Consider the following 23,733-nt stretch of genomic DNA (forward strand, 5'->3'; position numbering starts at 1 on the left):
TATATACTGGAATGTATGTAAATGAAAAAAAAAATTCAAAAAAAATGGTAAAATATGAAGAATGAGATTTTATTGCTGTCTACAGCTGCCAATGGGAGGTTATAAAGAAAGTGCAGCCAGATTCTTTAAGTCTTCTTTAAATTTTGCTGAATAATACCATCAGTCTAGAACTTCTGGCTGTAAAGACTTCTTACCAGGTAACTTTATGCAGTGAACTTATATTATGATGCAGCGTTTCCATAATGTTCAGTGATTAGAAGTTATCCCAGTTATATTATAAGCTGTTGTGTGAACTCTCTCCAGCTCTATATAGGATGCTGAAGCACAGCTTTGCACTGACCATGGTTGCTTCCAGAAAGAAATGGATGTGTAAATCTTGAGAAAGAGGGGAAAAACGGCTTTAAAATATATTCCTTGATATAGTTCTCCATCACTAAATTAAACTTCAATTTTTCCTCTATCACTAAATTAAACTTCAGTGACTTGCTAGGAAAGTATGTTCTTTTTATGTGCTCCCATAAATTGTGCATTTCAATGCTGTCTGTATCTTTTTTTATTATAGGGGAAGCAAAAAAAAAAAAAAATAAACATAGGCAATATTTCAGCTCCTGAAAACTAATTCTTGCAGACACTTAGGCTGTATAAGGTCTGAAAGTGAAATATTATTGTGACTTCAAGAGATAAAACTCAAATTCTGTTAAAATTGTTCCTTTAACAATGGGTATGAGCACATATTAAGAGCACTGATTAAACTTCGGCACGTCATCTTGCAGAAACAGAGGACCACAGGGCAAGTAAAGGTGACTGCCCTGTGTGGCTCTTCCTCCTGACTCCTCACTGGGAGTCTGAATAGTCTCCTGGGCTGCCACACGTGACACTGCCAGAGCCCTTTTGTGGCAACTGTGATACCAAGGAGTACTGTTTGTTACAAGATATGCCATTCCCTTGAAATTACTCATTAACAGTCTCAGTAGGTCAAAAATAGATAATTAGCTGGTTTTGTATAAGTTGTGTTTTTATAACTAATTTATACCCTTACTATTTTTCTTTGCAGGAGTTGAGAAATTAAACCCAGATCAAGTGTAAATCATTCTTCACAACTGTACCCAGCGAGTCCTTTTAGCTCGGCTGGCAGGATGCTTGCTTTGAGCTTCGGGTGACCAGCTCCTTCCTTCAGCGTTTTGCTGCGATGCAGATCTGCTCAGTACCAGGTATGTCCGTCTCCAAACCGCCGTCTGAGTCACTTTTCCTACAGTGATGGCTAAAAGGCTGTGTTGGCAGGGCAGCAGTGTGGGTGGCGGGATCTAGAGGCAGGTACGGGAAGCAGCTTCCTTTAATTCAGGTACTTTGGAGTACAGAGGGCAGAAATTCACACATCCTGAAATTTTTCCTATAATGTCTTTGTGTGCAGGAATGGCAGGAGGAGTAGGAAGGGCTGTCAGAGGGTGGGTGGAGGAACTGAACAGCACAGGTGCTAACCGGAATGACTCGGTGGCTGCGCTGCTGGTACAGTTTGAACGTGGGTTGGGATCTTATTGCTTATTAAGGTTTTAAAGCTTTGTTGGACAGTTTTTCCCGTGGGAATTTAGCAGAGGGATATAATCAGTAACAAATTCTGAACAGTTCAGATCTGAATCTCAAGGAATTGCAATTTGCTAGAAGTCTAATCCTTCTGTAGATGGTGCGTTTCAGCAGTTCGGTGAGATGAGCCCCCAATGCACTGACCTTGTGTTGAGCTCAGTGGCACTACCGTTTGCTAAGTGCTCCCAAAAATATGAATTGTGCATATAAATCTGCGATCTTTAGTCTTGTCTTTTTCTAACCTCATACAGTTTTGCGACGGACAAAAACAGTGAAGTGAAATGTATATCAAATACTGCTCAAGTAAAATGCGGTTTTGGTACTTCCGCCACTTTGCATCTGTAGCCTTGTTAAAACTGTTAATGATGACGTACCTAGAAGTGCTGTTTGGGGAACCAAATATGTTAAGTAAAAGGGGATGAAGAATTGATATCTCAGCAGGTACATTACTGTTTCTGTAAGTCTGCTATTCAAAGGGGGTTGACAATTTATATTAATTTCAAAAGTCTGCAGGTGCTCAGCTCCCTGTAAAGCTGGCTCTTGCTGAAGGCTTCTCAGCTCAACCATTCTGGAGGAAAATCTGGAATATGGAGTAATGATGAGTTTTGCAGAAAGTGTCTCCAGACCTCAGAAAGCATACATTTTTAACCAAAATTATTTGCCGGAGGTGGTAGAGCAGTTGTAGAGTTTTCTGCCAAAATTTTGGGGTTTTTTCAAACACATAATAAAAGTCTGTTCTGTGTAGGTTTTTCTTTTCTTTTTCTCATAGAAGTTTCAGTTATTCAAGGTGAAAAAAACCTTTCTCTCAACCAGCTCTATCTTCACAATATTAAATAAAAGCATGCCTTTGACTTATGAGAATAACAGCAAATGAATAGATTCTGGCTGCTGCAAACATTTTTGTGGCTGCATGTTCTACTTCTGAAAAATGAGCTTTTAATGAGAGATAGAACTCTTAAATTATGGCAGACTGTTGAAAAGTAAAAGATAAGAACACAGCTCTTCCTTGCACAGACTCTGCTGAAAATGAGGTGACTATCTTAAGTTTCACTGAGGCTAACACTTTCTCCAGAACACTGACTGGGGTGTCTAATATTCGTTCTCTCTCTCTAGCCCCAAAATATAAATGCAAGTTAGAGATGAGGCGTAAAGGATCTTTTTTGACAAGTTGACTCTAAACAGTTTAGTGGAGCTGCCATGGTGCTAAAGAAAAGGTGGGACCCAGAAACTTATATGGGAAAGAAAATAAGAAGTTAAAATTATTTTCTTTGGGGGAGTGAAAGCTAGAACATTTTTCCTTTAATATTTCATATATATATATTGTACAACTTGTGTTTTACAGTTCCTGAATCTCCCAGATCTGTGTAGGTGTATGTATTTTCTGATCATCTGATAGGATTTTTCCTTTCAGACTAAGATAAGTCTAATTAGACCTGGAGGCCACATCTGCTTCATGCCCAGGGTGTGATAGCACTCGTGATTATTTAGGAGCACAGACCGTCTGCCACGTAACCACCGCAGCCTGATTTAATTCAGTAAATGTTGCATGATCAGACTTTACCCTAATTAGCAGTGTCTTGTGATTTATTTCCCTTACTCCCACGTACTATCAGAATTGCAGCAAAGAGCAGTATAGAATTTTGTGCATGCAGTGATTTGTTCTAGAAGACTATTTTCCCATGACAGGTTGTATCAGCTGAATACTTGCCGGAGCTCATTACCTTTTGGTAGCAAAACTATTAAACTTTGCTTTTTCCTTGTTGTTCTGAGGTTCTACAAATTATAATTAAACTATTAATTATTGTAGCTACTTAAGTGTGACAAATTAAGTTGACTATATGGCAAAGTCACTTGGTACCCTTGAGGAGTGCAGCCATGGTTTAAAGATATTGCACTGAAAAGGGAATGTTTAACAACAAACTCCATCCTCTGGTGAAACTGTGATTAAAAACTACTTGCTTCACGCTGTGCAAGGCCTGCACGTAACCTCTCCCTCCTCTTCCCTCTGCTTGCCTACCTTGCCTTACTCCTCTGATTTCATGCTGGCAAGTCAGGAAAAGTGACTTCAGTGAATTTATTTTTTTTTTCTTTATGGTTCCGTTCTCTCCATGACCAAGACTGTCTGTCTTAGTGTTAGTCTAAATTTGGGTTTCCATCAGCAAAATCTGTTTTCCTTTTGGATAACATTTTTCTGAATCTAGAACTCATGAAATTTTAAGCCTGGTTGTCTTAAACCAAGCAGTGTCATTATAGGTGTAATAATGATTCACCATCCCCAGAAAGCGCTAATATAAACATCTGTCTGTTAATGAATTGTTTGGCTGAGTCACAAACTTACCAGAAAAGATGTGAATCCTTTTGGATTTGGTTGAGTAATTGAGGTCTTTGTTCACTGAACAACCCTTACTTTGTTTTTTGCATGTCAGAAGTCCAAGTGATGCCTTCAAGGAAATGAATAGTCTGGCATGATATGGCGGTGGGATGGAGTGTTTGCTGAACCGCCTAATATTTACATAAAAACAAAACAAATAATTACAGAAAACACATTAAAGGGAAGCAGAGAGCATACCATTAGGCTGTCAGTTGACCAGTACAGGTCTGGGTGGGAGCGTGTGTGGGTGAAGGGAATAATCTGTTCTTTTTTCCCAGTGTTTCAGGCACTGTGGTTACACATCACAACCTCCTTAAGCAGTCCGAAGTTATAATCTTTTTTTTTAAACAGTGTTTAGGACCCTTCTTTGATCAACTGTAAGAGTAGGGGTTTTGTGTTTTTTGGCAACAATGAGGGCATTCAAACAATGGTTTTAACAGAAGGATACCCAGAAATGGGAGACAATCTGGACCCAAGGTGTGTCCCCTCCCATGGCTGCAGTGTGGGGGGCACGGGTTGGCTGTGCCGTGGGTGACAGTGGGACCCCACGGCAGGAGCTGGTTGCTGGAACCATGGGACAGTACGTTCTCCTGACCTGCACTGGAGGGAAAGCTCAAAGCCAGGGTGTGGGGGAAGCTCCACGTGCCCACAAGAGTGTCCCTGGGACTGATACCTTATGTGTGCTGGTACCACTCCCAAAAGTGGGGTGTTTGGGTTAGGTGTTGTGTCTGCCTGCACCTCCAGCACGGGCGGGCTGTTCGTTACCTGCGCACACTCCTTATGCTTCACCTTTTAGAAAATCTCTGGGTTTAGATATCCGCACAGTGTGACATCCATAACTGTAATCTTATACAAACTTCGGTGTTGATTTAGTTCTGTTGGATAAACTGATGCTAAACTGAATTTACTTAAATGTGTGGAATAAGTTATTTCAAACACATAGACGTTACTTACTTGCTCATCCATACAGTTCCATTGAAGGATGCAGGGGATCCAATTCTCTTCTCACAGAAGCAGTAGCAAATTAGAATAACTCCGTTTAAAGCTTTGGAATAAATAAATTTAGCATAAATAAATCCCCAGGCCAGAAATACATCTCTGAAACCCGAGCTCATTCTTTCTTTTCCTTGTTTAAAATAAAATTAAGCAAATGGTTGAATGCCTTCCTGAATCAGGGCCGAAGACTGAAGTCTGATCCTTCTAAGCCACTTGCTTAAGCTGGGGTGGCAGTGGAATGCCACGCTGCGTTTTCAAGGTGGGAAGTCTATTATAAAAATGGAACAAAATAATTCTTTTCACTTTTATTTTCCTTTTTAATTTGCTGTAGACATTTCCCTATAACATTCTTAGCATATGTGTATGTACAGAAGTGAATGTTTATATCTGTCATCCTATGTAGCAAGAACAGGCTTTTATTCTTGAGGGGATCTGACATCTTCTAGGAAACCTGACTGGCAAAAGTAGCAAGTAGTAATAAACCAGAAGGAATCTTTGTAATCTCAAGATTAATGGATAAAATGTTTATGCTGAGGGTTCTCTTCATCAACAAACTGCTGTTTCCACCTATTTGCATTTTAATGGTTACCCTAGTTCTGAAGTTAAAATTACAGACTTTTCCCAGCTGCTCTTTAAATGCTACATTATAATTTTGAGGAAGCATCATACGTAATTATATTTAATAGACACTGAATTGATTGAAACACTTAACAAAAACAAAAAGCCCAGACCTAATTTTGTAAACATGTTATTGTACAGTAACCCCCAATGAGTTTGTTCTTAAATCTCCTAATTAATTTTTAATTAAAAAGCTCAAAGATGCTATTATACTTCTTGTAGTAAATGGCAGCCTTATGTAAGCATAAACGACTTAGCTGCTCAGACAAATATCTTCCATTAAAATCCGTGTTAATGAGAACTCCTGAACACAGTATTTCAGAGATTTAAACAGTGGCAGCACTAAAATAGTCTAAATATCACATGGGGGTTTGTTCTTTTCTCTTCCTCCTTTCTTTTTGGTCTGAGAGATGGGTTTGTACAGAACATAATAGATTTGTGCATAACAAGCTGTCCGAATTCCCACTTAAGCGCATCAATCCTCTCCCCATTGCTCCTACCAGAATATACATAGCATTCACTGGAAGCCATAGGGCTGATCCAACTCATCTCTACACACGTGGGGGCAAACGGACACCAGATAGTAAACTCATATGCACATTTGCTTCATTAAATAGAGGAAGGCTCCTTTTATTAATGAAAGGCTAACCGACTGACGAAGAACACAGACCAGCCAAATTCCCAACCTTGCATATAAAAGGGATCCAGCTTTCCATGATTGTAGTCCCATCTTCTTGTTAAAACCAGCCAGAGGATCTAAGCCAGTAGCTGAAACACAGTGTGTTGCTGTGGGGATGGGCCGATGTCACAAATAGAGGATTATTAATAGCATAAAAACAGCAAGTGCTCCTTTCAGAGAAGCATCTTTAATAGCAGGGGAAAAACACTTGAGACAAAATCTCATTTGCTATGTTTTTCTTACATTTTTAACCAAGAAGGGATGGGAGGTGGAAATGCAGTGATTTCTATGGTTTAATTATCTGTCATCTACATGGTTATTAGCACTGCACACAGAGGCAGCAGAATTTAGAAGGCTGGAAGTTGTAAAATCAGTTTTGCAAAGCTGCAGTTTTCATTTTAAAACATGCGAAGTTTTGTTGTCAGGACAAGGGATTAAAATTAGTGATGTTTCCTCTTAAAACAAATTCACTGTAGCTTCCCACTCATAACTTTTCTTATCAGGTTCTTGATATGTTGGAAATATCTCATACAGCCAGATTTTCTGCAGGATCTATAATTATGGTTTTTGTTGTCTGGAAGTAGACTGTTGGATGCTCTTGTGGAAAGCAGTGCAAGGAGGCGAAAGCAAGGTGACAATATTATCTGCAAGGCAAAGGGTCCTAGAAGTTGCTGGTCAACAAAATATGTTATATGTATGCAAAGTATATCCCCAATGCATTTTTTCCCTTTATTCCCTATTTCTAAGGAGAGATATTCTCCTTTTTGAATGGATTATTTGTACTGAGGCAATAATCAGTCCAGCAGCCACAGAGTGAAACTTGTCTGGGGGATATTTGAAGTTACCTGGTAAAACTTCTTTGCGATTTTTTTTATTTTTTTTTTTTTTTAATTCTTGCTTCACTAAAAAAAAGTTGTTAGACAATTGGTGTAATGGGTTCCTGTGTGTTATGTATTGTCATTTTGTGCTTGACTGGAATGTGAATGTATTGGTAACTTGGATGTTTTGGAAAATTGTGTTCATAACCATTTTCTGCTGAAATTAATATTTCTCTGGTGTGGAAGGTAGCAGTTCCAGAAACAGTCAAATCTTTTCCAGTTCCTGGAATGCTCCAGCTACTCCTGTAGAGCTCAGTCCTTAGGATGTGGTACTATAAATCAAATGTGTTACAGTAAATATTTCTAACTGCTAATGGCAGCCTTTTACAACCATGAATGGTTTTGTCATTTCTTTTTTGTGTTCTGGGGGTTTTTTTTGGTTAAAATCTGTAATAGTTACAGATCATAAGTCTGAGATGTAAATGCTATTCAAATTACCTGTTCTTAAATTGCCCACAGGAGATGTTTGCCTTGAAGAGAGCTTGATTATGAGAGCGCACAGCTCGCTGCACTCCCAGATACAATTTGTCCTCTCTATTTCAGAAGTTGCTGCAGCAAATGCAAGTAAAGCAGTGCTAGCAAACTGGCTGCTGTAGCTTGACTATACTTTAGATCTTTATTAAATGAAATTGGGTTACATACAGAAAATGAAATATTTTTATCACTTCTTCTATTATCCTGGGCTCCTACAGTTCTGGAGATTTTGGACAACTTTTTTCTCTCTGCAGAGAGAGAGAGGAGGAACAGGAGTCTCATCGAGGCCATGCTTTCTAATTTCCAAAGGTGATGAAAACCCTGTTTCCTCAACACTTACTTAGGACTTATTTAGAGTCAGTTTCTCATAGTTCTGTTGGAACAGGAGTCTCATCAAGGCCATGCTTTCTAATTTCCAAAGCCGATGAAAACCCTGTTTCCTCAACACTTAGGGCTTATTTAGAGTCAGTTTCTCATAGTTCTGTTCTTTCCTGGCCGTAGGTAACTCTGAAGAAAAACAAGAGAGAGCTGGGTGGTGTGTTTTGTTTTGGCTGTTTCCTTGGCTTTTCTCCTATTTCTCCCAGAAGACAACTTCTGTCATCACTAATCTGTGCACAGACCCTTGTGTTCACTGGGAAAATCCCCAAACCCCCCATGGCAAGCCAGCTAGAGAGGCTGGTGTGCAGTTGTGCTTTAGATAAATATTTTTATCACTTCTTCTATTATCCTGGGCTCCTACAGTTCTGGGGATTTTGGACAACTTTTTTCTCTCTGCAGAGAGAGAGAGGTGGAACAGGAGTCTCATCAAGGCCATGCTTTCTAATTTCCAAAGCCGATGAAAACCCTGTTTCCTCAACACTTAGGGCTTATTTAGAGTCAGTTTCTCATAGTTCTGTTCTTTCCTGGCCATAGGTAACTCTGAAGAAAAACAAGAGAGAGCTGGGTGGTGTGTTTTGTTTTGGCTGTTTCCTTGGCTTTTCTCCTATTTCTCCCAGAAGACAACTTCTGTCATCACTAATCTGTGCACAGACCCTTGTGTTCACTGGGAAAATCCCCAAACCCCCCATGGCAAGCCAGCTAGAGAGGCTGGTGTGCAGTTGTGCTTTAGATGGTGGCAACTATTTGTTGTTGTTTGAGGAAAAGATGCTTAAGTGTCTAAAGGAAGTCGATTTTCAATTACACTTAACTCCTAACAATGCCTTTTGCTAATCTGTGTAAGAAAGTTCACCTCCCCTCTTTCCATCCCAGAGGCCAGAAGATGTGGTGAAACTCACAGCAGAGCAGCAGCCAAAATACTTGAAGTTCTGTGTATTCACTTGAGTGTCTCTTCTTTGCCAGTGCTTAGAATCCCACAAGAACACCAGCTGTGCAACTTGTCCACCCAGCTGATAGCACTTCAAATCTGCTTAGCTTCAGAAATTACTTGCCTGTGTAATCTAATTTTACCCAATGTTCTGTTTAGAAATAAGTCCATTTACCACTCACAGATTGTTAGTTTCCTGATTTAATAGTGAAATGTTGAAGAAAAAGCAGTGTTTCTCTCTCATAACTCATGCTTTCATCCCACTTGTTCATACTCCAGTAATTGAAATTACAGTCTTATAATTGTGCAGACATTGATGATTTTGCAAATGGAGGATTATTAATAGCGTAAAAAACAAGAAGGACCTCTTCTCAAAATGTTATTCCAGCAAAAAAAGAACCAGAAAAATGTGCTTGATTATTTCTTCATTTTTTGGTGCATTCTTCACATTTTAATTAGGCAGAAAAAGTAGATAAGATTTTCTTTCATCAGCATGACTATTAGTGAATCATAGCGGAAAAGAATCTTATGGAACATATTACAAGTCATGAACTGAGATTTTTTGTAAATTCTATTGACTTTAAGATTTAAAAAAAAAAAACTTTTGGGGAATAGAAATACAAACTGGATCTGAATCTTCATTGGTGTTTCAGTATAAATTGATTTTTTTGGTACATTTGAGTAAAAATTATGTACTTTGTTTAATTTTGTAGAAAAGAGAAAATTTTGCAGGTGTTTCTATACCTTTGTATATAGATCTGCTTTTACTCTTTGTTTGCCAAACCTGACATTCCTATATACTTTGCAACTGGCAGGATCTTCTAGTAGCATCTTTTGGTCTTTCAGGAAATTATAGGTGTATAATCTATGCATTTCCAAAATATGTGAATACAAACTTTCAAGCGAAGAGCTGGTGAGGAGAACCTTTGCTGGAAGGTCTGGGGGGCAGATCATTGCCTTGGAATTCCCGTTTGCTGGTGCCACCACACTGTCTTGCAGCTGGAGGTCCCAGCCAAGCACCTGCTCTGGAGATGCTCCTCCTGCATCTCTCCTTCCTCCCCACACCCCGTGGCACGGGCAGTCCCACGCCAGGAGCCACGGAGTGCTTGAGAGGAGTTATTTTGTTGGGGTACAGTCCTGAAGTACTTGTTTGGAGAAGGTGAACGAGGAACAATGAAAGGGCCAGGGGACAATGAAATCACAAGGATGCACTCGCAACCTAAACAAAGGAAATATTTTTAACACATTACATAACTGCACTGTGAATTACTGAAGGATAATTCCTTGTATGGATGCACTTTGTGGCTCAGTAAGTCCAGAAGTTGCTGACACAATTAAGAGAGAATACTGTGGAAATGACCACTTTTCATACTTATTTCTTATACTCCTTTCTTGCGTATTTACTTTATTGGATACTGGTTACAGAGAGAAATGGAATTTTGGCCTCACCAAGTAATTCCATTCTTAGAAATTCAGTCTTACTTTTCCATTGTACTTGAGGTGGTTTTATCTTTGTTTTATATGTGTATATTTAGCAAAAGCTTTTAAAAATCAGCCATGCTGTGAGCATCTCATTGCTAAGCAACAATGTACTCTTCCCTCCCACGTGCCTTCTTGCTATTCTGTGAAAAATAACTATAACAAATGTGTAAAGAGTAGGGTGCTCTCCTCTTGATAGAGTAATCCGCAGAGAGGTTTAGCGCTGAGCGGTCCTGGCCACCCATTTCTGAGCCACGTTATTGCTGCCTCCTGGTTCCCAGCGAGAGCAGGAATGGTCTGTGCCCAACTGCTGCTTCCCGGGAGCTTTCCTTCAGGGCTCTGCCTGGGCATGAATTCTCCCACACAGAATATTTTGTAGTTTATGTGTGCTGCTGGCCATGGTCAGTTTGGGATGCTTTGAGGTGACCCAACACTGCACCATCTGCAGTACAGGACCCTGCTTCATGTGCAGAAGAGGGGGTTTGGGGCAACTTTCTTATCATTGAGCATATCTCACAAAGGCATTGCCAGGACGTGTGGAGCTCAGGGGCTCTCCTTCTGCAGGGTGACCATTAGTGCTGCTGTTTATGTCCATCAGATGACAGGGAAGTCGTGGTGGGCAGGGGAGGGGGAAGAAATGTGCTTTGTCAGCTAACGGCGCTTCTGGAAAATGTTTGTCAGGCCATCTGTTGTTCCAGAATCGTTCTGGAATTAAAGCAGTTTTAAGGCTCCGCAGTTCAACAGCCTTAGAGGGGATTTTAGTTCTCTGTGGTGCTGCTCCGCTGTCCCACTGCACTCCTGAATGCCTTCAAAAGCTACCGGTGTATTCCGTGAATTGTAATTCTGCTCTGTAATCTCAGTGTTGTGTGAACACCACAGAAACTCCCGTGGCAAGGTCACTTTGTAGAAGTAAATGCTGGCGAGGTGTTAACTGTGATCGTGCAGTTGTAGAACAGATTGAACTGGAAATGCTCCCTGGGTTACAGTTTGTGCTGTACGTGAGCTTAGGAAAGCTGTAGTACTTGCAGTCAAGGGTCCCACAGCAAACAACAAATAAAGAAAGCAAAATAGTTGCCATTTGGTGACCATCTCCTTCAGGTAACAACTGAGTTAGCACAGAATGGAAGCAGGTTGAGAACATAAGATAGATAATTCCCTTCCCCTGGGAGCAAGGGAGAAGCGGCAGCCACAGTATTGATCTCCTATTCACAATTTATTCCTCTGGTGTTTGTCCAGTGCGACAACATAATGCACTTTAATCAGTGCAAATAGTTAATATTCTGTTTAACCTACAGCAAAGCAAAAAAATGTCATGTGCCGATGAGGATACAGTCCATTTACCCATAATTCTTCTATCCGCACTCTTCTCATTCATTTTTAATGACCATTTTATGTTTTTCCTTATTTCTTCTTCCTATATTATTATATACACAAGGGGGAAGAACGAACAAAGTTAAATTGTTTCTTGAGTTTTGCTGAGCTGCCTGGTGGGTAGATAAAAATAGCAAGTGCCAGTGGCAAAGTCTCCCGAAAAGTGCTAGCACATTGTGAAAGTGCTAACACATTGTGCTATTGAATCAGCACTGAGAAATCAGATTTTCCTCACAACGCTTTCTTTAAACTTGAGGTGACCTTTAGGAATGCATTTGCATCAATGTAGAGAACCTCATTACTGTGTCGTATCAGAGAGTAAGTGCTGTTATCCTGGAAAAGTTCAGCTGTGGGTCCTGAAAATCCCCTTCTTTTTCTCCTGGGCTTGATGGGACATTATTGATTCTGGTACCAAAGTAAACAATCCACAACCACACAGTAATGAGAGGTATTGTCTTTGGGAAGGTATTAATATTCTGTAATTTATAGTTCACTGTTGCAGAAAGTTCCTATTTATGAAAAGCACCATTTTATCATTTCTGAAAACCGTTTCTCTTTACTTGATAATTCAGCCTGCTTTTCTGAAATTCCACGGAGCCCGAGGTTATCTACAGCACAGACAGTGATACAGTTCTCAAACAGGGGTTGGGGCAGCAGAGCTGTCTCGATACGGCTGTTGCCTTGCATATCGATTATGGAGAGAATGTTTTACCTTATGGGGTCAAATTCCTAAGCTCTTGTGGATCAAATTAACAGAGATTGAGAGCTGTTGTGCCACCTGTTGATTTAGAAGCAAGAAAGAATTGCTCAGAACTTCTTACAGTCAGGCCTGAATTCATCAAAGTTGAAACGTAAGAATTGTTAAATTATTTTACACAATAACCCTAATACAAAGCTTACTGAACTTGATGAAAATATTGTCTTCTGCTTCCACAGACTTTGAATTAAGGCTTACATTACAACTTAGATTCAAAACAGGTCATGACCAGTAGAATTGCTCAAATATTTACAATCTTGGATACTAAAAATTAGACTCCTGAGTCAAACACACTACCAAAGAATGAAATATTCCCAGCAAGACAGAGGAGGCTGTAGATGGCCAGGGACTTTGAAAACAGTACAACTTAAGTAGCTGCTTAAATGTGGAATTTAAAGAAGCCAGAAGAAAGCTCAAAAAGTGCATTTTTTTTAATGCACTGGCTTATGTGTGTTCTCTGTAGACTGAGGGTGGAAGGAATATGATTTTCAAAAGGCAAAGAGGTGTTTTCAGGACAGGAGACAGTGGTTCAGTCCCCGTTGTTACTCAGGATCTCCTCTGCCATGTACATGTGCTTACAGTGTACAGTAAGAGGCACAATAACATCAAATAGCATAGGAACAGTTCCAGTGCGCTGAAATACAACTGTCTCTAACTTTTATGAGAGTGCAAATATATTAGTATTATTTTTAATATAGTGTAAATATATTAGTATTATTTTGCAGTATCATCAGTTTACTCAGGTAATGGCAGAGATATTTAACAATTGCTGAGCATTTATCTTTACAAAGCAAAAGGATAATTATAAATAACATTGAAAAGGCTTATTGAAGGCAAAGGAAGTGCTGAATTATCTGATGATCAGAGCAATTGATGAATAATTCATTATTCCTGCCTTTTCCAGGAGCCAAACTTGGGAACAGTGGCCACTGTAATTGCGGACACCAGGTGTCATGTTATTAATCTATTAATTTGCTTATGCAGTGCCTCATGCCACATTATATCACATCAGCTCTCTGTGTGGCCCATCAAAATAGGGATTTTCAGGTGTCGTAACGTAGCACAGTGCGACAGGGATGCAAATGAAAATCAGCAGCTCTGAAGGTGTGCCCAGGCCATCGCTGCGGGCGTCCGTCTGTAAGGAAACAACTACAACAGGAGCAGGGCAGAGGCCGAGCTGGCTGCCAGGCATCTCCATTACATTCGGGTACTTTAGCACATCCCTAATTAAAGACACGAAGTCTTGAGTTCCAATTGACAAACCACTAGATCTAGACAACACACTCTCAAGAGTGCTTGAAGGAGGAATACAGGGATGTGAGGTGCTAGTCTGGCTCATTTCATGGGCGATTTCTAATTAGCTGGTACTTGAGAGGTTAACTTGCAAGTCTGATGGGGAAACTAGTCAGAGAATAATGGAGTTCCCAGGACCGCAAGTGTTGCTTGTGTGACCTTACATGGATTTTCTGCTCCCAAAGAAGCACATCCTGCCATTTAAAGAGGGATGCCTTTGCCTGCTCTCTCAGATTGATCGGGAGCCGTCCCTCCCAACTCAGCCTCTGAGCTCTGCAGCTGGAGCCAGGAAAGAACAGGCGTAAGCCAAAGCTGGTTCAGTATTTAGGAGAGAAGATAAAGAACTCAGGATGCTATTTTGTTCTGTTCTGTCACAATCTAAATTAAGCCACTGTCAATTAGCACAAACACTAGAGCCTGTGACAGGGACTCTGCAGTAAGCACACATAAGCAAGACCTAACTGAGGAGCTGGCTTCTGCTTACACAAGTGTATATAATCAATAAGAACTGGAATCGTATTGTCACAGATGTAGTTGCCTCTAATCTAGTACAAGCATTCCAGTAACAGGGCAAGTATCACGGGTAAATCCTAGAACACTGTATGCTGAAGAGAGGAATTTCACCCACAATTCATACTACTGGTGAGATATTTTTTTATTTCTTTTGTACACTAAAGAAATAATGCATCTTATGTAGAAATCTTTCAGATTAGAATGAGAAAATAGTAGGCTCAGAAAATTGCAAAAGTTGTGAGAAAAGTTTATTCATGTTAAGTTTATTGTCATGGGGGAAAGAAGACTTTATTAAAGATTTAAATTTAATAAAGTAATAACTCAAGGAAGAAATAAAAATCTTGATAAAGTTGATCCAAAGAGCCTAACAATAAGGGGACTTAATCTGAAGGCTTATGAAATCAGGAGTCAAATGCAAAGTGTAGAGCAGGCTCATGTAGCAGGTAATGAGCATGCGCCCCTGCGTAACAAGGTGAGAGGATATATTCAAGAAGCATCAGGATGTAGATGAAAGAATTAGATGAGTTTCTTGACACCGGGGATTAAGGGTTGTGGCACGAAAATAAAAAAAGGATCTGAGTCAGTGAAGATGTGATGTATCTTGAGCCGATGGCTTTCTCATTCTTAAGACTTTATTTGTTTTTTAGTACTTTCTTTCTTGGAGGTAAAACACCACTGTGGTTTGTGCCCAGGCTTAGGCTACTGCCTCTTCTGCTGTCTGTCAGTCCGTCTGCCTGACTCTCTGGGGCTGAGTCCACTCTGGTTCACAAGATTTCTTGTTCTGACCGTTTAGGGACATTAGCTCCAAGTCTGAGCACACTGACCCTCATTGCAGAGGTAACTCCTTGCCTCTGAATCCTGGAGGAATGAGGCTTCACAGTTTCATCTGGAAATGAAGGTGCCAGCAGCCAGAGGGATCTGGTTTGGAATTGTTCACACTGAAAATGGCCATACACTGCATATGGATCGAGCTCCCCAGATCCCACTGTCTTCCCATTTCCCTCCCTGCATTTTTCTTTGCACTCTGTACGTTTGCCATGGGAGAGCTTGGTGGCAAGGACAACCCTGCATCTTTTTCTCTGTGTCTGGAAAAGTTTACAGAAAATACTTGACCCTGAAGTATGAAGATGTAAAGGGAGTGGATGAACATGATTTCCTTTGATTTAGATTACAGTAAAATTTTCAAAGCTTCCTGACTCTTCTGATTCCTCCTCGTGGCTCTCCCAGCTGGGGAGCACTGGTCTGCACGAGCCACCTGGGACATGCACGCTGCTAAATCAAACCACTTTGCTGGTGTAGGAAAGCACATTTAGAGCAGTTTGAATCAGGCACGTTTTTTCCTGCGTTGAGTGAGGGCGAGAGTTAATTAAAGCTAGTCTTTCAATGGAAATTCTTTTAGTGCGTTTCTGCTGTCTGTGGAGATAGTGATTGATGAGGACATAAATAGGCTGATTTTACTGCAAGTTATTAACATTCCGGTCCTTGCTGCATCACCACTGGTCCTGCTCAGCCGAGACAGCTCTCGAGTGATGTCACGGCATATTTCTCTGCACAATCAAGTCAATAGGTAAAGAGTATAATCATTGCAATTACAGCACTGCTTAGCCCACACCACTACTTGAGGTGGTAAAAAATGGGTGTTTCTTTCACCTGGTGGCAAATCCTCGTGGCCAGCCTGTCAGTAGCAAGGAAGCAATATTTAGAGTTGTCTTTAGGGAGCTCTATCCTATCGTGTAGTTAATTATGATAAACTGTTTTATTTGTAAAAGAGCTTAAAACTGCTTTCTACTGGGAAAATGTGTGGCTATAAAGGAGCTGCTTTGCATAATTGCGATGGTCAAACAAGCAAATTTCTACTGCAATATGACAAGAAAAACATTGTGCTTGCAACATATCTGATACCACACTTGTGTGATCACAACTGAAGACGGAGGCAGAGTTCTTGGTGTGCCAGCACTAACAGTGCAGAGCAGGCTCAGGTCTTCTCAGCAGCATAGGAAATCTGGGTTGTGACTCCCCAGAGGAGCTAAGGCTGTATCAGACCTACTGGGGGGAGGTACAGACACTGGCTTTCTCCTGGGGGGAGCGGTGCTGAGAGGGAGGCTGGGACCCATGGAAAGCTGGTGGTGGTCACTGGTCACTCCCAGCCCCCTCCCAGTGCTCGTTGTTGCCTTCACAGCACAGCCCTGATGGACAAGAGGAAACGGTCTCAAGCTGTGCCAGGGGAGGTTCAGATTAGGTATTAGGAAAAATTTCTTCACCAAAAGGGTTATCAAGCATTGGAACAGGCTGCCCAGGGCAGTGGTGGAATCACCATCCCTGGAGGTATTTCAAACCTGGGCAGACGTGGTGCTGAGGGACATGGGTTAGTGGTCAGTGTTAAGTTGATGGTTGTACTTGATGGTCTAAAAGGTCCCTTCCACTGCTGCTGCTCAGGCTCCGCACAAACGAACCGCTGAACCTGCAGAGTCAAAGCAGAACCAGTTAATGAAGGTGGATTCGGGGCAGGATCCAGGCATTAAGGACAACTACAGCACCCTGTACGAGTCTTTATGTTGACTTCAGCAGATCCCAAAATCTTCTAAGATTCAGCATGAGCAAACAAACAGATAATTTATGGATGTTATAATGGAGGGTCTAGATGAGGGAGTTTGCTGAGCCTTTTTATTGGAGGAGATTCATTAACATTTATACAGTAATAGTTGAAAAGCCCCAGTACTGCCTCTGCTGGCCCACATCAGTGTCTTTCATCATGACACTGCAGAAAGGAGGACTTGACAGGCCATCTAAATTAAGGCTGTGTGAGCAAAAATATTCTTTATCTTGGGGAAAGAAAGAAATTATATTAATATATAATGCCCTACATTTAACATTCCCTCAGTACCCTCCCACTTCTGAGTTACTGTACTTGGAGATGTGATCATATATTAAACACTGTGAATTCAAGATCTTTTTATTTCTGGCAGTTTGTCTAGAGCTATTCTATAGAATGTGTTCAGCTTTTATATTCATCTCAAAACTGAAATTTATTGGAATGATATATTGGCTGGTATGTCTGGGAATATCTGAAAATACTGTACTTCTGCTCTTTCTGTGTTTCATTTACCTGTCAGAGGAGCACATGCACAGACACATGCACTTTCCGTTGCAGTCAATAATGAACTAATTAGAGCATAATTAGAGCAACTACTGCTTTTCATCGCATAAAATCATAATGTCTCAAACATGAGGCAGGGGCTGTCTAGCAGTGCAAGATGTGTGAGTAGCTTGGCCTGTGCTTACTGGTAGTTCTCCTGCAGCTTTAATTAGGGGTTCTTGCTGGCTCAGGGGTTCAGCAATGGGAAATTTGTGGACAAAGGGAATTGTTTTCCTGGTGAGCTGCTAAATCAGGGGCAGAGCTACCAACGGGGCTGTGCCCTCCAGGAGTGCAGCCTGCAGCCCTGCTTCTTGGCCCTTCCATTATAATGGACTTTATAATGCTGCAATGGAGCACTTTTTAACGTAAATATTTCAGTTGTGTTTTCCAAGTTCTGTTTAGTTTAAAATCCTGGTACTCATTGGTATGGGCCCGAAAACGTTTTGTAAAATACAGGAATTATAGATTAAGATTTTCCTTTTATGAAGAAAGATGAAGGTAGATAGACAATGAAAAGTTAGGGCTATTTCATAAAACTGTCAAAGTTTATGAGGCTGTCTGTCTGGGCTAGAAGGGATTTAAGAGTGTGTTACTGAGCTCTCTGTACAGGGTGGTATTTTAAAAAACCAACAGCAAGAGCACATTTAGAGGACATGTCTCTTCAGGTTAAGGTGCCCGTCTAGTTCATGATACAAGTGAGGTTAGCGCAGACTCAGGCTGGACTAATCCAGGGCACTTTTTCACAAGGCAACCATTTGCATGGCTGCAGTCATATGGAAAAAAAAACATGCTGAGCCACTCCAATTAAAATTGTGTTTTTTAGGGGGAAAAAAGTATAAATCCAAATCAAAAGAGGAAAGGTAAAGAGAATTATTTTTTTTCTTGGCTACACAGCACTTGCATGTGCTTTGAAGGGCTCTGTGTGCACAGACAAAGAAAAGAAATTAATCTTACATAGCAATGAATATTTACAGTATTGGCGATTCCACGTAGGCACCAGCTTTTGTTTCCTGTGGAGATTGAAGCGTAGTTTGCTGTAACAAAATAAACAACAGGTAAATTGTTCTGGAGATGTGGGTTTTTTCAATTCAAATAAAAATTGTATCAGTGAGGGCATCAAGGTGTAGTTTGGGATGAGTGGGAAGAGCCCCGATCCAGCAACTCAGCACTGTGACCAGCGTTGGGTTATTAAAATGACTTCATGCGTAATAGTGTCTCGGTTCTTGCTCAGTAAAGAGAGATGGAAGAAAGTACTTAAACGCCTGCTGAAAACCTGGGGTCTGGTCACTTGGAATCATCCTTTCATGCAGAAAAGGTGGTTTTTAAACACTTGGCTAACGGTGGCTGGGTAAAGGCTTTGTCTGTTCAGTGCTCATTCCATGTTAAATATCCAGCGCTGTGACCAGGCTGTGATTAAAATGACTTCATGCGTAATAGTGTCTCGGTTCTTGCTCAGTAAAGAGAGATGGAAGAAAGTACTTAAACGCCTGCTGAAAACCTGGGGTCTGGTCACTTGGAATCATCCTTTCATGCAGAAAAGGTGGTTTTTAAACACTTGTCAGCACTGTGACCAGCGTTGGGTTATTAAAATGACTTCATGCGTAATAGTGTCTCGGTTCTTGCTCAGTAAAGAGAGATGGAAGAAAGTACTTAAACGCCTGCTGAAAACCTGGGGTCTGGTCACTTGGAATCATCCTTTCATGCAGAAAAGGTGGTTTTTAAACACTTGGCTAACGGTGGCTGGGTAAAGGCTTTGTCTGTTCAGTGCTCATTCCATGTTAAATATTAACCTTTGGAAAATGGGTTTAATACAAGAGGTTAAAATAGTTCCCTTTTGTTAAACAGTGTACTAAGGCATTTTTCCAGCAGATACATGCAGGACTAAAACTTTTGAGATTAATTTTTCAACAAAAAAGACTATGGTGCTGCATTGTAGGAAATTCTGGTTTAATGCTTGTACTCAGTTAAAGAGCTGGGCAAATGTAGGCATTTCTCTGTCTTTTTATATATCACTTGAATTTGGGGCAATGAAAATGCAGTTGTAAGTCTGTCTTTTTAATAAAAATACAAATTAATCACACCAATTAATAGGCAACACAAACGTGTTACCTTGTTAAAAAGCAGTATTTGCCATTCCTATGCCTTCTTTCTGGGCACGCTTAAGTAACTTGATACTATTTCTATGAGCTGGATTTTATTACAGCTGATTTATATAGCCTTGCACACAACTTGACGTGCACAGGAAAATGGCAGGCAAGGGAAAAGCTAGAAATAATGTATTTATTTTTTTATATACTAAGCACTAACTGATATTACCTTCTTCAAATCAAAAATTCTCCTCTTCTTTGCTTTCTAGCTTCAAAGTACCAGCTCACACCAAATATATGTTCCCTACTTACATGTAGAATCTGTTTAGTTTAGAGCAACTACCTGCTCTGAATCAGCACATTGGACCTTTTCACTGGAAAAAAGTTCCTATTTCTGAGCATCTCAAAACTCTTCACCCTGAAGCTGGGAGAGCCCTCTGTGTGGAATTAATACAAATTTTATATTTATTTCCAACACATCACTAGCAGGAATGCAATTGCACTTACATGTTATTGTGTAGGTTCTTAGAAACACCTATGTGAGATAAATTACAGCATCATTTAATTGACATTATTGTCATATTGCTGCAATTAAGAGCAATGCATTGAGCGGAGGTTAATCAATATACAATAAAGTTGCCAGCTGGAAGTTTCTGATTTATGAAACTATAAGGAAGCACAGCTTTGCAAGTATCTTGTTTAACACATACAGGTGTGATTCCTTCTTTAACTGCATTCACATTTTCCATGCCTACCAGATCCTGCGTTGCCTGGGATATTTACCACATTCTGGCAAATCTGGTTGCTTATGTATTTTAGGGTTTCTGCTGCTATTGATTTGTGTATACGAACAGCCGTGCGCAGTTTATGGAATCTTTAGGTTCTTTTTGAACTACGGAAAGTTCTGTTGTAGCCACACAACCCTGTGTGATGTGGGTTTCCTTCTCTACTTGCCATGATGAGGCTTCACAAAAATTAGCATTATTGTAATCCTTTCAGAGCACAGAGAATAAGAACTAATGCAAGGAGCTCAGCTGTCTGCCTCATATGGGATTCTCCGTGTCCTGTTTTTAATTCATTCTCTCATATTTGTTGAGGACGCTGTTGAAAGCAGCAGGAGTTACAGCCTGCTCAGCTTCCACTGGGGAAGCAGCTGGAGCAAAGGGCAGGTCTTGGGAGATTTATATCGCGCTGAAGCCTCCTCTGTAAATCCCTAATTCCCTTTACTCTTAGCAGTACTGCAATCCAGTTGGAGACTTAGATATTTAAATGAGAATGTCCTTTTCGTTTCCATCTTCTTCCAGAGGGATGGATCACATGCTGGGAACCTTTATGAGAGAGAAATGAGGATGGGTTTGGAACTAGCAATGCAAAGATGGTTTATGGCCACATGCTGCAGTCAGCCAATGCCTGGTTGTTTTCTCACTGCAGACTGTGTGTGTGTCTCTCATGGTCGTTCTGTCCAAGCTCGTTGCATGTCATTTGTCAGAGGCTTATGAAAAGCCAGTTCAGAAGTTTAAGTGGTCAGAAACTAAAGCTGGCCCAGGCCAAAGCTAAAATCCACCTGCACCCAGTTGCCCCTTGGCCGTGCAGTGCCAGGACGTGGCTGATTTACAGGTGAGGTGTGACTCTCAGTGGTTACACTCAGAGTGCAAATACAAGCCCATTTGTGAAATTTTGGAACATCAGTGCTCTAATTACATACATGAACATGGGATTAATTTGACAAACTAAATTGCACATGGCATATGCCTTGACTGAAGTCCTAAAACAGGCTTCTGTTACAATGGTGGGAACTGAAAGCATGTTCTGGAAGCTATATGTGTGTGTATATATATATATATATATATATATATATATATATATATATATATATAGTGTTTGCCTTCATGAATGGGTATGTTTTTCTGATAAACATTTGCATTGCTAACCAAATCTACAGAAAGCCAGAGCATTTATATATGTGTGTAATTTCTTCTTCTCCCAGTCAAAAGACCCATCCTTTTCTTTTAAAATGAGGTAGTCTTCACATCTTTCTTAAAACAATACATCGCTCTTTGCGTTCAGTGTAATTCTGGAGCGGTTTAGTCAGACTGCGTGGATCTGTGTGTGTGTGTGACTGTGTGTGTAAGCATATATATACATACATATAAAAAATTCATTTTCAATCATTAAGAGAATAAATACCAACTTGGACCACGTGTTAATCTCCTTTTTTGGTGTGCAGTGACGACCTCCACCCTCATAATCCTCAGCTTAAAGTGTAAGTAAGAGTTGTTCTATCTGTTGTAGCGAACAATAAGCACAAAAGGATTCAGAAGGTAACAACAAAGATAAATAACTTTGCAACAAAATTTCAGCTCCAGTAATTTCCCATTTATATTTTCTCACTGAATCATGTAGTCCCAAACAATGCACTTTTTTACATCTGGGCTGCATCATGCAAAGTAATTTTTTATCTAATACTTCCCAACGTGTCCAAAATATAACATCACATGCACAATGCATGACAGGGCGGTCGATGAATTATACAGAGCCTTCAAATAATATCACAGTGAATGTGATTTCATAGGCTTTCTAAGGCAATCAATCTTACCCTATTATGAGGAATGAATTGTCAGTCAGGAGTTTTTTATTCTTGCGGGAAGGTTTCAGAAGCTGTTACTTAATGCTACTTACTGTGGAAGGCTGCCTGCTGAACTGCCGTTTCCCATGTGAAGTTACTGGTGTGTTCTGTGTGTCTGCAGTTTAGCTCTTGGTTAGCACAGCGTTTGTTACCGGGGGCTGTAGGAAACATTAACAAGTGGAAGGAAGTGGTAACTTCAGAGAGGAGGAGGCAGAACTAGTAGGAGCAACAAAAGAATAGGTTTAATGTATGGAAAGCTTGTCTTTGTCTTGTTTAAGTGTAAGTTCTCTCATCTTTCCTCCGTCTCACACATACTCCCACACACTCATTTAAAATATGATTTGAAATGACAGCTTCACCATGTCTTCTGAGAGCAAACAGATGAAGCTGGACTTCCCTCCTCTTGCCACGTGAGTGACTGGGGTGTCTCTCCAGATTGTTCCTTAAATAGCTGCAGGGAAGAGAAATGCCAGGCTGGCAGAGGAGGTGGGATTTGTCTCAGGTCGGTCACTGATGTTGCTGAATACCTGGTGTGGGACACCCATGTATTCCTGACACAGTTGAGGGTGTTGGGGGTTACAACGGCCTCATTTTCTTTAAGAAAAGTTTTATGTAGGTGTTTTGAGCAGATACAGCTGGGCTTTAAGACTACTGGTTCATCTTCTATAGACAGCTGAACAGATGGCTTTTGCACTTAATTATTAATGCTATCTAGAGATCCAATCACGTGGCATCGATGAGCCAAAAGCAATAAACATGTCAGTCTTCGAACTTGGCTCTTACTTCTGGGCATTGATCATTTGGTCACTTCTAGTTCTCTATCAGTTGTTCACCCGGAAAGAAGGGAAGGCTTTATTGACCTCTGAAAACCTGACACTTTCACAGGGAACTGAGTATCCGCTCACCTCCAATAGATTTCAAAATAAGAAATAAATGTGACAGAGGATGAACCAGCCAGTTCTCTGCTGCATGCCATCCCGTAGAAGCTGAGGGTGAGGTTCTAATCATATTTAGGTTCTTTTCCTGAACTGCAAATTGATTAATTGAAAGGAAAAAAAAATAGGACAGCAGAAACTGACAGAAAACTTTTTAATAAAGATGATTTTTCCCCGCTGGGGCAAATATGATCTTCTGTAAGTTGGTTACAGCAAGCTTACAGATTACTGAGATGGAAGAATCCTGAGAGTGTGAAATTCTGCTTAGTATTTACCTAGATGCTGTCATCTTCTTTCTCTAGAGACAAATGCAAATGTGTGCCACAGATTTTAAATATGCCATTAATTACCGAACACTGCCTCCCTTGCACACAGTCGGTGAATTCCGTAAGTTGTCTTCAGTGTAAGGGATACAGAGAAATCCTGCCAACATTTTTCAGTTTGCAACTTACTGTCACTTCTGGAATCAGCCTGTGACAGCAGATGTTAATTCTGTGCTCGCAGACAGCCTGGTTGCTGGGAAGCAGCACACTTACCACGAGCACTTGTCATAGTTCGGTGCAGTCTTAATGTTCCCAGAGACTTCTGTATTCCTGCTCTGTTATACAGGGGGAAATTTCACCTTGTTAATGGAGA

General features: G+C 40.6%; 1 protein-coding gene across 1 annotated transcript in view; it reads left to right on the forward strand.

Moving 5' to 3' along the window:
* The first annotated feature begins 1,082 nt into the window (after positions 1-1,082).
* The window catches only part of SYCP2 (synaptonemal complex protein 2), a 117,139-nt gene continuing 94,488 nt past the window's right edge, over positions 1,083-23,733 (forward strand). The window contains 1 exon segment of the mRNA XM_014956087.1: positions 1,083-1,211. The gene's annotated coding sequence lies outside the window, so the exon portion shown is untranslated.

The sequence above is a fragment of the Calidris pugnax genome, unplaced genomic scaffold, assembly GCF_001431845.1.
Source record: "Calidris pugnax isolate Ruff unplaced genomic scaffold, ASM143184v1 scaffold50, whole genome shotgun sequence".
In the NCBI taxonomy this organism is placed as follows: domain Eukaryota; kingdom Metazoa; phylum Chordata; class Aves; order Charadriiformes; family Scolopacidae; genus Calidris; species Calidris pugnax.